General features: G+C 47.8%; 1 pseudogene; it reads right to left on the bottom strand.

Moving 5' to 3' along the window:
* Nucleotides 1-13,364: 13,364 nt before the first annotated feature.
* Nucleotides 13,365-15,854, bottom strand: LOC119325622 (annotated as a pseudogene).
* Nucleotides 15,855-16,720: the final 866 nt, after the last annotated feature.

Raw genomic sequence — 16,720 nt, 5'->3', positions numbered from 1 at the left:
AACCAGGCAGCAGACGTGTTGGCACGCATCGGCGTAAAACGCGACGCCGTCCCTCCAAACATCTTCCTGGAGCGGCTCTTTAAGCCATCCGTATTATGGGAAGAGGAGTCCGGAAATAACAATCCGGAACCAACTGCATCACCTAACACAGAACATTCTGACACAATCAGTGGCTCAGCCAATGAAATAACAGATTCAGCCCACGAAATACTGGCAGTAATTGCCCCGTGGACAGAACCACTCCTAGCCTACTTAATCAGGCAGGAACTTCCCGAAGACCAAAATGAGGCCCGCTGCATAGTTCGGCGATCTAAAGCCTACAATGTCCATGAGGGAGAACTTTATAAGAAAAGTACAACCGGAGTCCTTCAAAGGTGTATCTCTGAAGAGGAAGGGCAAAATCTCCTGGCTGAAATTCACGCCGGACTCGGCGGGCACCATGCCGCCGCCCGGGCCCTTGTAGGCAAGGCCTTCCGTACATGATTTTATTGGCCGACCGCCCGGGCAGATGCTCAGGACTTAGTCCAATGATGCGTCGGTTGCCAGCTCTTTGCTAATCAGAGCCACATGCCACCCACCGCCCTCAAAACTATACCCATCACTTGGCCGTTCACGGTCTGGGGGCTTGACATGGTTGGACCCCTTAAAGGGGGGACCCACAAGCACAAATACTTATTGGTCATGGTGGATAAATTCACCAAATGGATAGAGGCCAAGCCGGTTAAAACGGCAGAATCCGGACCTATCATAGACTTCATATCCGGGGTAGTACACCGTTTTGGCGTCCCCCACAGCATCATCACTGATAACGGTACGAATTTCACGGCCGACAAGGTGAAACTCTGGTGCAAAAACATGGGCATCAAGCTCGACTACGCTTCAGTCTACCACCCTCAAACTAACGGTCAAGTGGAACGAGCAAATGGTCTAATCATGAGCGGCATCAAACCCAGATTAGTGTGGTCCCTCACGGAATCTAACACGCACTGGGTAGAGGAGCTCGACTCCGTACTCTGGGGGCTGCGGACCACGCCAAACCGCACAACCGGATTCACACCATTTTTATGGTATACGGCGCTGAGGCAGTTTTGCCCTGCGATATAATCATGACTCACCTCGCGTGCGCATGTACGAGGTAAGAGAAGCCGAGTTGGATCGACAGGACAGTTTGGACGCTTTAGAGGAGGAGCGCAACGTGGCAAAATCCCGTTCCGCATTCTATCAGCAGCAGGCTCGAAGATATCAAAGCAGAGAAGTATGGGCCAAAACTTACAATGTTGGCGAGCTAGTTCTACGCCTGCCGGATAAGAAAAAGGACAAACTTAAGCCCAAATGGGAAGGTCCCTTCATCATCGACCAAGTCCTTCCCGGCGGTGCATACCGTCTATGCAACGCATCTGACAACAGACTCGAGCCAAACCCATGGAATGCAGCCCGTCTCCGAAGATTTTACGCCTAGCGCCGGACTCAGGGTTCGTCTCCTTCCTCCGTCCACCTTTCATATTTTTTCTCTGTCTTTGTTTTCCCTCCTTTTTCCTCCCCCTTTCAGTACAAGCCCCTTGAGGGCTGATCTGCGCTTTGTTCGCACTCACTCGATGTGCTACTCGCACTCGGTATACCTGGGGGCTTCTTTAACAGAAGCTTATTTCTATGGGCTTCATGCCCAACACATGTGTCATACTTCCGCATGTACCTTTTGATCACCATTATATGCATCGATATGACTTAAGTTTTGGCTAAGCCGGGTTGCCTGGCTCCTGTGCTTACCCCTACGTTCCCAATTGTTCGGCTAGGAGGTAAAGGGAGCACCTCTGCGATTGCTATTGCCGGGTCAGCCGGATGTGTACCTCAGACTGGGTGAAGCCGAAGGCTAGCGTTCTTAAGGGAATATTCGGTCGGTGACCTGAAAGATGATTTATTACTTACTTATTTATCTGCGCCCAGATGCTTTTTCTGCTATTTTCGCAGTCCGGACATGCACTTTAGGGCATGCCTCCCAGGGAAAGGAACCCTTAACGGAACTATTCTCCCTGGAAGATGTTTCTTACTAACCATGTAATATAACATAGCTAGTTGGGCACTTGTCTGATAAAGCATTTATGACCCCTACGCCTTGTCTCCATGCATGCCCCGGTTCTTTTATAACCGTAAGGGTATTCGGACACACTCCGGACTGTTGGGTCCCAAGGTTGAAGCGAAAAGGTCCGCAAAGACAAATGATCTACAATCCGGCTAGAAGGCATTTTACATGTCATTTTAAAATTACATCGTCAATCTGACTGATTGTACTCCTATTCAATCCCGTCTAACAGGCTGTCTAATTTACAGTCCTGTTGGGAATATTTCGCGGCCAATTCTACTTGGCCGTACATCAGGCTCACAGGGATCTCCTTCCCATCGGGCCCCACAGGTCCGACCTCGGCCATGTGGTTTGGGTCAGCCTTCGGGTACCGCGTCTTCACCATGGCCCAGGCCTCCCTGGCGCCCTGACGGCAGGCCGATATCTTCCACAGACGGAGACGCCGCCGTACACCCTGAAGCTTCTCAGCAAGCCCTCCAAGGCCCTCGGGTAGGGAGACGGAAGTCCATAGGGCCTGAACGACGCCGCTCATCGCCTGCCGAACACGTTCGTGCAGTTGCAGCAGCTCGGGAAGAGGGTCTCCCGTGGAACCAGGCATCTCCTCCACCAAACGACCCGTGAGCACACCTACAGACACATTTCTGTCAATCGACTTCCTCGCCGAACTCTTCTTTTCAAAAGAGTTTGCTCAAGCACTTACTATAAATGCCGCGACGAAGCCGCCAATTCTCCTTTACGGAGTTAGACAGCTGGACCCGAACATCTTTTAGTTCTTCGCCGAGCTAGGTGTTGGCATCTTGGAGTTTGTTCCTCTCCTGTTGCACCCTCATAAGCACCCTCTCGCCGGCCTTCAACTGGCGCAGCAGATGTTGCTTGTCCGGATCTAGTCCGGCACCCTCTGCAATATTATTGTCAGACTATACACACACGCCGCACTTCATAAACTACTTCTTTTCAAAATATGAATTACCAGAGGGGGTCTCCGTGGCTCCCCCGGCAGCGGCTAGTGCGGCCTCAAGTTGGGCCTTGCATTCTTGAAGCTCCTGGGATAGGTGGGTATTCTTCTCGGTAAGATCCTGCATAACAAATGATCCTTAAATCAGTTAGTTTTACCATTTTAAGTCTCGGGGACTACTGGCATATATAACTATTAAAATTCCTCACCCGTATGTCTTTTACATACTGCTCCGTGGCTCTGGTTAAACCATCTTGAGCAGCACGAAGGTGCGCGTCTCCCGCATTAAAGGCATTCAACGCCTCTGGGGAGAAACACGCGTCACGAAGAACTGTCCGACGGCGCCTGTGATTCATGGCGCTCTCCACCACAGACCTGGTGGCGGACAACCTGCCGGCATCCTCCGTTGGAGGAGCATCCGGCTCGCGCCTTGCGCTCGCCTCCCCCTCCGGACCAGGCGTTGGAGCCTGGCTGGCGGAGGCTTGGTTGGCACCCTCTCCGGACTCAGTCCGGCGAGCGCTCTTTCTCCTGGAAGAATCATGAGCATTAATATACCTCCCAGGAGTCTTTCCCTTAAAAGACAATGGTGCACCATACCTTTGCGGTGACGTTTCGATTCGCACCACACTCCTCTTCCGCCTACTAGGCCGCACTGACCTCGTTTGGTTAGTCGCCGCGGGCTCGGCTTCCCGCCATAAAGGCACCTCCTGCGAAGCACCATTGGTACACGGTGGTCAGAAATAAGCATTAAAAAGTAATGGTGTCAGGACTTCGGTCGTACTCACCTGGGAAGCCGGACATAAACCGGGGTAGTCAGCCGTAATGGCGACTAAAGCATTGTCTATGCTGAGCTGGTGGAACACCCCATCAATCAAATCCACCTTTATGTCCGGATCCTCTTCGGAGGCCGGATCAAGGGATCTTCCCGGATCCTCGGGTTGTGGAGTTGGGCTTTCTATGCCCACCACATCCCGGCGTATTTCCTATGTTGAAATCATAAAGTAAGACACTTATCTTTGAAAGCACGGATCAGATATATAAGCGTCCGCTTACCCAGCTCTGAGGGTTATTCATGGATAATCCATTCAATGGATTCGTGCGGAGGAAGTCCTCCTTCTCCCCCTTGTACAAGCCGGACAGGATCTTCACCAGATCGGCGGCCGATCCCGGCCCCGTGCGGCCATGACGGGTTGCGTCATTCTCGCCGTTGAAATCCCACATGGGGTGGCCCCTATATTGGAGCGGCTGCACCCCTCGCATAATGCATGTGGCCATGGCTCCAATCATGGTTAATCCGGAATGGGCTAGTAACCGTATCCGGCCCATCAGATAGTGGACGCTCCTGTCATCTTCCCGTTGAGGGCTCCGTGGGCGCCAACTCAGGCGTTTCTTCAGAGGAGCGTTGCTAAACTCCGGGAGGCCGATCCGAACTGGATCCGGTAGCGGGGCGTCTTCCATATAGAACCACTCCGAAGGCCAGTCTTAGGACGCCTTCTTCGGGGTTCCGGATAGATATCCGGTCCCGGCGATGCGCCATATTTCGGCTCCGCCCACTTGATATATCGACCCCTCGTGAGAATGGGCTACGAGGCAAAACAACCTCTTCCACAGCGCAAAATGGGGCTCGATGCCCAAGAACAGCTCGCAAAGAGCTACAAAGCCCGTGATGTGCAAAATGGAGGCAGGCGTGAGGTGGTGAAGTTGGAGTCCATAGAACTCTAGGAGCCCCCGGAGAAACGGATGTATGGGAAATCCGAGTCTCCTTATTAAGTAGGGGACGAAGCATACCCGCTCTCCTTTGGAGGGATTGGGGACGCTCTCCGCCTGCTTCCCACCCTTGTAGGTGGCCAGTCCGGCTCGAACCAGAACCATAAAGGCTGGGGGAAGGTATCCCTCTGCTTGGAGCGTCACTAACTCGCTATGCGGGACTAAGCATCTCCTCCAATCTCCTGGCTGAGGACTGGGAGCGCGAGAAGAGGAGCCGCGTCGACTATCCATGATGGAATGGATTTCTTGTCAGATGCGCCTCGATGAGTACTTGCGGAAGGAGGATGGTGTGATTTGGATCTGGATCCTCGCCTCTCTTATAGGCAGCTTATTCACGCAGCTAGGGGGTAAAACGTAAGAATACCCTGGCTTTTCGCATTCGTACAACATGTGGAAGAAGGCCATTATTGGACATGGAAGCCAAGGAGCGCAACATTTATGAAGCAACCGGACACTATCCGGCAAACACATGGAGCGTGAAGGAGAACCCGCCTTGCAAACGCCGAAGACAACATACGTGCCGGACTCGTCGTCATTGAAGCCTGGTTCAGAGGCTACTGGGGGAGTCCTGGACTAGGGGGTGTCTGGATAGCCGAACTATCATCATTGGCCGGACTCCAAGACTATGAAGATACAAGATTAAAGACTTCGTTCCGTGTCTGGATGGGACTTTCCTTGGCGTGGAAGGCAAGCTTGGCGATACGGATATGTAGATCTCCTACCATTGTAACCGACTCTGTGTAACCTAGCCTTCTCCATGTCTATATAAACCGGATGACTTTAGTCCGTAGGACGAACAACAATCATACCATAGGCTAGCTTCTAGGGTTTAGCCTCCTTGATCTCGTGGTAGATCTACTCTTGTAACACACATCATCAATATTAATCAAGCAGGACGTAGGGTTTTACCTCCATCAAGAGGGCCCGAACCTGGGTAAAACATCGTGTCCCTTGTCTCCTGTTACCATCCGCCTAGACGCACAATTCGGGACCCCCTAACCGAGAACCGCCGGTTTTGACACCGACATTGGTGCTTTCATTGAGAGTTCCTCTGTGCCGTCGCAATCAGGAAGGATGCCTTTTCCCGTCTTTAAAGACGGCGTCGTCATCAAGGGAGCTTTGGCCGTCGGCCAAACTATCCAGCTAGGTGGTTTTCTTATGACCGCCTGTTCGGCCACCGCTCCGACAATGACCTCTCAGGTCATCAAAAGCGATCTTCACGTCATATCAGAATTTGCCGAGCAGCTAGATCCGATGGAGCTCTCCTCCGTAAACGAGCTCTTGGATCGCATCCTGCCCTGGGAGTCGCTACAGACTACGATCAGATTGGGCTTAAAACCGATCTGAGAGAAATTAACTCTCCCCAGGCTACCCACCACGTTGTTGTGGTAGAGGAACAATGCGGCGACTCTTCTTCTATGTTAAAAACCAGCTATGTCCGGATTCCCGATCCCTCCATGCCGGATTCCTGCGGAGGGACGGATGTCAATCAAATACTGAACCTAAAGTCAGGCATCGGACCAGATTTGTTGGAAAACATCCAACAAACCAAGCTTCCAAATCCGGAAACTTCTTGGCCTTTGAGCCTCCGATCGGGCGGGGTTCCGAATTTAATTCCACCCGCCCACCCAAACATAAGCGATCTATCTCAAATACGGCAAGAGCCCGATGAAACAGTACATCATTACTGGGCCAGATTCCTCACCATAAATAAAATATAGCTGTGGCGGGCGACAGCAAGAACTCACCACCCGTGCTCTGAAAAGATTTGAAAATGTTTTGGCACGCGTGTACCCAAATATAGCTGTGGTGGGTACTAGCAGCTGCCTGCCACAGCTGTGCAAGGTAACTATAGTAGGCGCGCAACCTCGCCTGCCACAGCTGCTTGTCAGCCATGAAGGAATCAGAAATCGCATAGATGTAGCATGTCTTCAGCCAGGTCGGCCACTGTTACTTGTGTAGCCGTGGCGAGCGCTTTTCAGCACCCGCTGCTGTTTGTTGTAGAAAATAGCTTTGGCGGGTGCCACGCCTCACCCACCAATCATTTGGGTTCACCTATAAGCCCTTTTCAAGTAGTGGGATGGCCGGATATGCATTGTTGTGTTTCTTTGGATGGCCGGATGTGCATTGTTGTGTTGCTTTGGATGGTGAATATGCATTGTCGTATTGATTATTTGACCGGGTAAGCATTGTTGTGTTGATCATATTGCCGGATATGCAACTTGTTGACAATGTTTTACTTTGTAGCCTTCCCCGTATGTGCAATGTTCTCTTCAAGTTGGAGAAGCTAAATGTGCAACCAACAGGTGCGACCAAAGTGGAATCTGTTGTTGGTTGAAGTTAAATGTGCAACCAAAGTGGAATCTATACATTGCCAACTCCACCAAGGCCACCAACATGGGTACCGAGGAAGAAACGGGTGACCCAACCGAGCCACCAAAAGATCCACCCAAGAAGATTACGAGAGGGTTCTAGGGAAAATAGTGGTACGAGGAGACGGAGAAGCAAGAAGGGTGGTGGCCAAAGATGACTGAGAGGTTCGATAACATCTTGGAAAAGATAGAGGACTATATGCCAAGCACTCCAACATAAGGGAGGCATGTAAGACTGAGAGGATTAACATGTTGATGGCGGCGACCGAGAAGAAGGTCAAACTTTAAGAGAAGTCATGCTCAAAGAGAAGAAGGTCAAGATCGCAACCACTTCAGAGGATGCAAAGAAGTTGATGATGAAGATGGAGGAGGTAGATAAAGATGCAAGGATGATCATGCCAACCGTCCATCTTAAGATGTTGAAGCGCACAAAGGATTAGCTAGAAAGGGCGGAGAAGGAGGCGGCGGCAGCAGAGTGAGCGTGGAGGCTCGGATTGGCGGTCCAACACGGTAGGAAATGCACTTTTTTTGCGCGGACTGCGGAACTGATATTCTTTTGTGATTTAGCATGTAAAAACTAGGCATACTTGTTTCTATTTGGTTGTGATAGGGTGCTATGTGATTGGGGGCATTTGAATTTTAAATTGACTGGAGCTAGGAGCAGGATGGACATTTAAGGGACATCTTTGGAAGGCCCGCTGCTGCATCACTGCTCGTGGACTGGTCCTCACCGGTCCGCGAACGAATACGGTGTCCAGTTTGGAGATCGGTGTTTGAGATGCCCTAACCAATCCACTTTCTCCATTATAAGGCGAGCTATCTCAGTTCGCTTCCACCTTAGGTAGTTAAATTAAAGGTGGCGGGATCAACTCCCTACAACAATAACTATTTTTGTCTGTAGCTGCCAAGTAAGAGTGCTTCTGGGCGAAGCTTGTGTGCTCTTCTTGGTATACTAGATGATGCCCCGCGCGTTGCTGCGGGATTTTCTGATGATTTGTTTGAGATATGATGGTTGAAGAATATTAAGGTCCAATTTCATCTGACGAAGATTGTAAATCAGTGGCCTGGAAATTCAAAACATATTGGGTATTCATGGTACCTCCTGAGAGTATTAATTTTCTACAAGAACATGAAAATACGATGGTACGCGTTTGCCTACTGTGGTTGGCCAAATATTCCTAGATCTAGCAACGTATGTAGAGCTTATCTCAAATCCATGAAAATTGTATTCTTTCAATATTCCACTCACAATTTTTTGATAAAAACGTACAAAGACAGAGGTAACTGAATGAGTAATTAAAAAAGATGTGATTTTATGCTGCCATTGCTCGGTTCCTTCTGCAGTTTGGGATTTCGCTTTGCGTTTTTGTAGTTTCCCGATTGATCTCGTTCCTTTTGTGCTGACTAAAAACATGGAGGACTGGTTGGTCGATTGCCATTTTAGCCACCTTACAAAAAAGATTTCCCTGCTTTGGCTGACGACAGCGACCGGATGAAGGAAAAGAAATGGGGATCTTTAGTTCCACAGATATGTGGATGGCTTGCCTCCACAACTTGAAGCACATGGCATTACACATAATTTCTTTTATCCACTCTTCTAATCTGTAAAATATTCTTCATACCTCCAATCTTTCATTTTATACTTCTTTTCTAATGAACTTTCTTCTTAATCAATGCAAGAAATATTGTTGCCTTTGTTGAACAATCTTAAGCTGCTACGCAAGAGAACCGGGAGAATATGTTGGTCAACACCAAAAGCAAGTGCGTGTTTAGCTATTCTGCATACTGTCAACAATTGATGGAATAATGGATAGAAAAACAAACGAATCATGAGGCAGACCTTCGAGGTTGCGGCCGGGGAGGAACAGTGGCACCTGTAGCTGGTGCACCCGTGGAGTTGCCAGTGGATTCTCCGGCCAGCGTTGCAACCACACTACGATGATGCAGATTGAAACCGCCGTCCAGGGTAGAAATTTGCTGACAGACTGGGAAGTGGAAGAATACGCGAGGGGACCTAGAGCTATAAAGCACGGGAAGCGGAAGGGTAATGAACCGCCGGCCGGCCGCTTGATTACCTCATTAGTTAATCTTGTACGTATGGATAGTGGAAGATTGAAACGGCAGCCATAATGCATGGCTGGTAGCGTGAAGAAGAAAGGAAGTGATGCGTTGAGAACCCTTCAGCTTCACGGACAAAGCCAGCCAGCGATGCGATGATGTGTCTGCACGGCTGAGTTCAGTAGCTGCATGTTAAGATAATTTGCAAACTGAATCATGATGTGGCATGATGATGATGTGGATAGTGTGCATGTTAAGAGAATTGGTTGTAGTGGGGATCAACTTCTTAGGAATGTAAGATACGCGCGCGCGTGTGTTGAGTCTTCCCTTAGTGCGAGTGATCTTGTGTGAGACAAAAGAGGGAGAGAGTTGTGCGAGGCAGCTCGTGAGGAAGAAGTAGAGCGGCACTGCGAGGAGGCGGCGCTAACAATTGGCATCAGAGCCTTGTTGATCCGAGGTGATGGTGGCAGCGTGGCGGACTCCATGTGAGGGGGACATCGGTGGCGCAAGGTGGACTCCGTTGGGGGCGCCATGCTGCTAGTGGCTGGTGCGTGTCTCCATCATTGTCGAGCTGCATCACAAGCGATGGAGAGAGGTGTGCTGCCCGGTAAGTTGTGACACCAGCGGCAAGGAGGTGATGGCCATGGAGCGGAGGCCATTTCCATGAGGAGTTCCATGTCCGAGTCGGCGACATGGTGCGTCATCGTCGGCAACATAGAGGCGAGTCACCGGCGACAAACATGTAGGCGAGTCACCGGTGAGTTACGACACCGGTGGCAAACATGCGGCAGCGAGCGTGCCACGACAGTGCGCTGGTGGTGAAGGCACACAAGGTGCGGCTCTCGTTGAAGCCAACGGCGATGATATCGGCGTGACAAGATGCTATTGGCGGACGTCTAGGCGTTACACCGACAACATCGATGACCATGGGCTTCAAGAGACGAATAAGGGACAACAAGGTTAAGGAGGTGATTGTTAGAATTAACCTTGTTGTATAGATGATTAATTCTTTTTGAGTTGAGTCAAGCGTGTTGGTTAGATGCATGCGTCAAAGCTCCGTGAGTCCGACGGACAAGTTGCGTGCAGGTGGAGATGGAACAAGAATCAGAAGCGTTAGTTGTGGCATGCGCCAGTTCAGCACATGGACAACACATAAACCATCCATCCACTTTTTGCCTCAGCTGCAATCAAAAAAATATGCACATCATTAATGAACTGAGGAGAGCATCGGTTATCGTACATTCATTGCCGGCTCATCTTTATTACATAACACCGAAAAGACCAAATTAATACAAGTTCATACACACTTATTCTCATAAAACAACATACAAACTCTCTAGCTAAAGCATTTAAATGCAACGACAAATGCGATCAAGATCACAACTAAGGTAACAATTGATCCAACAGCATAATGATACCAAGCCTCACTATCAATGGCATATTTTCTAATCTTTCTAATCTTCAAGCACACTGCATCCATCTTGATCTTGTGATCATCGACGACATCGACAACATGCAACTCCAATTCCATCTTCTCCTCCTCAATTCTTTTTAATTTTTTCTTCAAGTAATTGTTTTGTTTTTCAACTAAATTTAACCTCTTGACAAGAGGGTCGGTTGGAATTTCCGGTTCACATACCTCCTAGATAAAAATATCTATGTCAACTTGATGGGCATAATTTTTCATAAATACAGAATGCAACAAATACTTATAAAAGAGAATATACCACATCCGAATCATAAACCAGATGAGGACCGACGGGGACGGATATCAAAACCATGCCACTATGTATACAAACAACGTAAGGGTAAGAAAATTATATAAGTAACTATTTAAATCACACAAACATGATTTTTTTTATAAAAAGGATAAGAACAAGAGGCTCATCAAGGTGGTGTCGACGACAGGACGGTGCGGGCGATCGACGGTGGTTATGATGGGAACGGGAAGGCACTAAGTAAACCACACCTACATATGCAAACTAAGAAGTAAATTTGAGCTCAAATTGCATATAAATCAAGTAAACTCCCGCATATAAATACTCCCAAACTAAAATCCACAAATCAATATACTTATAGAGCATTGCAAGAGCTAATATAGCAATGAGAGATGAAAGGACAAAGTTTCTAAACTTTGTGAACACTTGGGTTGATGGGGTGCCTTCAAATCTTGACAATTTTTTGCCAAAATGGAGGATGAACTCGAGTAAGAGGGGAAGAACAGAGAGGAGAGGAAAGGGGAAGAACAGAGAACTCGGGCTCGACGAATGGTTTATATAGGAGCATCTTTAGTCTCGGTTCGTGACACAAACCGAGACTAAAGGTGAACCTCTAGTATCGGTTCGTGACACGAACCAGGACTAAAGGGTCTCGTGGGGCCCCAGCCTGAGACCAGCCTACCACCACCCCTTTAGTCCCGGTTTGTGTCACGAACCAGTACTAGAGATTCAACACGAACCGAGACTAATGATTCCCGCCCCCCTAGCCATTGGAACCGGCACTAATGGTCACATTAGTATCAGTCCGTTTACAAATCGGGACTAACGTGGCTCACGTGAAGTAGTTTTTCTACTAGTGGATGGACGGGGCGGCGGCCGGGGACGGACGGGGAGGCGGCCGGGAGCGAGCGATGAAGATTCTGATGGCAGTTGGACTCCCGTCAACGGTCTTTCGCGTATACAGGGTGTCCTTGGATTGCATCCGAAATCTTTATTTTCACGGGTTCGGCGAGGATGTTTTCCACGCCTCTTAAAAAAATTTACAGGTTGAAGTCGTTTAAGGGTTCTATTCGGGTCTTTTTTTCGCCTCAAACTGTAAACCGGCGATTATTTTACAGTTTCGTCCGTTTTAAGGGGTCTGCTAGAGATGCTCTTAGGTTGACAACGACCACGACGATGGTGACTCCAACGAGATGGCCATACCGATATTCGGCGACGAGCAGTAAGAGTATGAATAAAGTACCGTAGTTTGCTCTTTTCTTTCGAATGTAGTCATTTATATATCATTTTTATCTATGAATGAACTGCCTATTATTCTCCTGCCCGCTTTGGTCGAACATTTCACATATGTTTATCTGTTTAACATAAATCCCTTGTATGTATACCATTAGCATCTCGCGCCCCATGGCTTCTCGGCCAGAGAGGAAACGAGGGCTCGGATTCGTTTGCTCGCTCGCGTGCCTTGACAACTCAAACAAAGCGAGCTCAGGGAGGATAACATATCGAGGTAGGGGGTTGACGAGACCTAGCTAGCAGCTTGTTTGGCTCGAAGAATGGATGTACCGATGGACTGGATCGACCTGGTCCGGTCTAGCCAAGCAAACTACCGATCGGGAGGGGTGAAACTGTCCGGTAATATCTACCCCGTGTGCCTGAAACACATCCATACCTCTATAAGCTCCGACAGTCTGACGGCCCATTGCCATCGGGGCCGCCGCTTCTCCTCCACAGAGCCGCTGCTTCGCCAGGTTCTGCCTCCCCATGGATGCCATCACCTGTGCTCAGTATCCTGGATTCTCGCATGAGAGTCTCCTTTCAGAAAATTCAAAAAAAGAGTCTCCTTTCAGAATCTACAAAATATTGCCGATTTGGAATCACAATGAAGCTATCAGAGCCAACGGATGGGAACCCCACGGGGTGTATTCTTCACTAGCTTGGAAAACAGTTGCGAGTTGCAGCTTAGATATGACATGAAGAGAATAATTGCACTAGTGGCTTTTCAGCTTTGAAGGTATGAAACACTTCAACAACAATCAGATGTATATATAGTTGTGATTCTGCAAAACAATCTTAATATACTACTTTAGTTAGTTTCTGGGCAGTGTTGATTTGCTCTCCAGTGAATCGATCTTAACATTGTATTTTCACTATCTTAGAAATTAAACAATGATGAAGATTGTGCGAAATAACTATTTAAACAACTAGATATGCCTTAACTGCATATCAATAAATCGCGAGGTGCAACTTACAGAGTACATCCAGAAAACCACCACCAGGTATCTTCACCTTTAAAAGTCAGAAATACTACTCTCTCTTGAGTCTTGAATGCCATTCCAAACACACTTCCAAAGTACAAATAGCACATGATAGAAAAGCAGAAATATACAGGCTAAATTCCTTCTGCCCATTAGCCTTCACCTTGGGCCAGATAAGATGGATGCTTGGGATGGGGCTGAGTACGTGGATGGGTTATCTTGAACAAACATGATTGAATTTGCATCAAAAGTTTCTATGCGCTCTGCGCCTTCCAATACCTTGATCACTGTTGACATGGAAGGCCTTCGGGCGCAGTCACTTTGTAAGCACCACACGGAAAGCTTCATCATTCGAACTATTTCCTCCTCGTGTGAGACCATTTCATCACTGTGCTTGTCGATCAAATCAATCAACTGATTGGTTTGTTCTTTTTCTCGCAATAGATTTATGAGATGGACATTGTCTTCGGGTTGAGAGTCGTCGATGTTTTTTCTTCCACTTATTATTTCCATTATAACAACTCCAAAGCTGTAGACATCGACTTTTTTGGTGATCGACGATGTCAACCATTCAGGTGCCAAATATCCAGGTGTTCCTCTCATCACGGTCACTACCTTGCTTTGATCCCTATTTATTAACTTACAAAGTTCGAAATCAGTCACTTTGGCATTGAAGTCGTCATCCAAGAGAATATTCTATGGTTTGATGTCCAAATGGGCAATTTTCCGCCTACAGTCCTCATGAAGATAGCATAGGCCCTTGGCAATATCTAGAATGATCCTGACGGGGTGTACCAGTCAAGGGGGTTATTTTCATGTTCGTAATAGATCCACCTATCAAGCGACCCTCTTGACACATATTCATATACCAGAAGCCGCTCAGACTTCTCTGCACAAAAGCCAATCAACTTGACAAGATTGATGTGTTCAATGGTGCCAATGGTCTCGACCTTAGCCAAGAATTCTTTCTTTCCTTGTGTTGAACCTTCCAAACGTTTTACTGCAACTCTGACTTCACCTAATTTGCCTTCAAAAACCGATTAGAACCCACCTTCTCCGAGCTTCCTACTAACCCTTCAGTGCATTCTCTCAACATTTCGAAAGAAAACCTCGTTGGCATTCCAGGCAATTGATCAAAATCAAATTCTTCATCTTTCTCTTCATACTTTCTGCTCCTTCGTAGATAAATAACAACAACAATAACAAGCAACACAAGAGTAGTAACAGCTCCAAGTGTAGCGCCGAAAATCACCTTCTTTTTGTTTTCATTAGAGGGCTAAGATGTGCCTTCTCTCTGTTTCCGTTAGAGGGGCTAAGTTGCACCTTGAGATAAGCAGAGGAGTTGTAACCAGCATTTTGAGGTTCTATTGAATGCAAGGAGAGGATCTTCGTCACCCACACACATTTTAGACCTGTGGACAAAACGGCCATGCAGGAGCAATTCTTCAAGCAGGTTCCCTTACAGGCATCCCTGGTTGTTTTGTTGTACGTTACTGCATGAAAGTTTGTGTAGTTTTGATCATTGTAATAAATGTTGGGAATGGTCAAGAGCTGATGGTGTTGTATTTCCTGACAAGAGATAGGAGTTAATGGTGTGCAACCAAGGTGTGGCTTGTGTTTATCCACGAGCTTGAAGTAGCTTGATCTTGAATTTTTCTCAAGTGGACATGTGCATTGCCCCCCTCTGCATACGCCATACTCCCCGCAAACTATTGGGTGATCACAAGCATCCATACCCATGGACCCTAGTATATCATACACCATTGTCCAGCTCTCAGCAGATCTTGACCATTCATACAGTCCAAGGTGTCCATCTGAATCTAATCTCATGTACTGTAGTGTGGATTGAGCTACTGGTAATGTGATACTTTCATTCAAAAAATCTTGTCCGGAAATGAAGCTAAGGCTTCCATTCATTAATATAGCCTTTGTTGGATAATTTCCTATCTTGGTTATTGGAATCTGCATGTTGTACTGAAAGTAGAGTTGTGGTGGTGTGGATTCAGCATAAGCAAACAACCCATCTCGTTGTACAGTGATATACATATTTATTGCAGATGTATTTGTAGTGAGCCTCGTACCTTCCACAAGTGACTGCCCAGTGAGTATTGCGTCAATAGGATAATCAAAAGATTGCCACACTGTTGAATTCTTCTGATCAAACAAGAGCAGATTGCCGGTCTCGGTGTACTTCATGCCATCTACACCTCGGCCTGAGATGTTGCTTGACCATACGTGGGTATCATCAGCATCACGAAGGACCAAGTTTCCATCTGCGGTAAACTCAAGGGTGGCATTCTCCCTGACAGGGCGGGCCCTGTTGGCGAACCAGATGATCTGCCGATTGTAAATGCCGACCATGGTGTTGGTGAAATCACCAATTGATACCACAAAGACGAACTTGTCGCACGGGAACATGGACAAGACACAATAGAACCCTGCGGCAACGTAGAGTTCGAAGTCGGAGTGAGCTTGTAGTTGTGCTATGCTTAGGATGTTGCGGCTGTAGTTGCGGTTGTCGAAGAAATCATCGCTGTTGATCCAAATCGTCGAGCGTTTGGCCATGGAATGATAGTCCAAGGCCTTCACCGCGGAGAGCAGCGGTGCCGCAGCCGCAAGCACGAGGAAGAAGAGAACGGAAGGACCCATGGTGCGTACGTGCTTCAACGGAAACTGCATTTGATTAAGAAGAATCAGTTAGCGCAATGTAAGGTACAGGCCTCGAATCGCTCGAACTATGAAGAATTATGGTGTATGATTGTTGTTCCTCCCATCCTCCCTCACAGCATATTCGAATTTACAAGCCAAATCCAGATCGGCCGAAGCCTCTACCAATTTCCTAGCCAAGTCCAAATGGAGAAGAAACACTCTCTTATATATGTATCTCAGTTACAACCCTTAACGGGCCCAGTTTTGGCCTGCAAGCCACTGGGGAAGCCTTCTTGCGCGAGTGGGCCTTGTGGCCTGTTTTGAAGCGTCAGCCCTTGTTGCTGCAGTATCATCGATCTCCTGCTGTTTATCTGAAGACTAGTTCAGAGTAGGAGCGCTGCTGACATCTCCCCGCTGTTGAAAACCGGCTTCACCCCAAGCCGGAGCTCGAGGAAATTGCTGCCTCAAAGAATCTTCATCTTCCCAGGTGGCCTCCTGAGGAGAAGATCCGCTCCATTGCACAAGCACCTGAGCCACTGTGTTGTCTCCCTTGCGGTGCACACGACACTGCAAAATTTCGAGAGGAACTTGAAGATGAGCAAAATTTGAGGGCAAGGCAGACTGTACCTGAATGGGATTTTTGATGTATTGTTTGCGTTGGGAAACATGGAAAACTGGATGTATTCTGCTTGAATCAAGAAGTTTCAGTCGATAAGCCACTTCTCCAATTCGTTCCAAGATTTCATAAGGCCCATAAAACTTGAATGCAAGTTTATGGTTAGCTCGATGAACTACTGAAGACTGCACATACGGCTGCAATTTCAGAAACACTTCCTGTCCCACTTCAAAAACTCTCTCAGTTCTTT

Source organism: Triticum dicoccoides, chromosome 6B (genome assembly GCF_002162155.2).
Source record: "Triticum dicoccoides isolate Atlit2015 ecotype Zavitan chromosome 6B, WEW_v2.0, whole genome shotgun sequence".
Taxonomy (NCBI): Eukaryota; Viridiplantae; Streptophyta; class Magnoliopsida; order Poales; family Poaceae; genus Triticum; species Triticum dicoccoides.
Note: the sequence above shows the minus strand (reverse complement) of the source record. Positions and strands in the feature narration are given on the sequence as shown.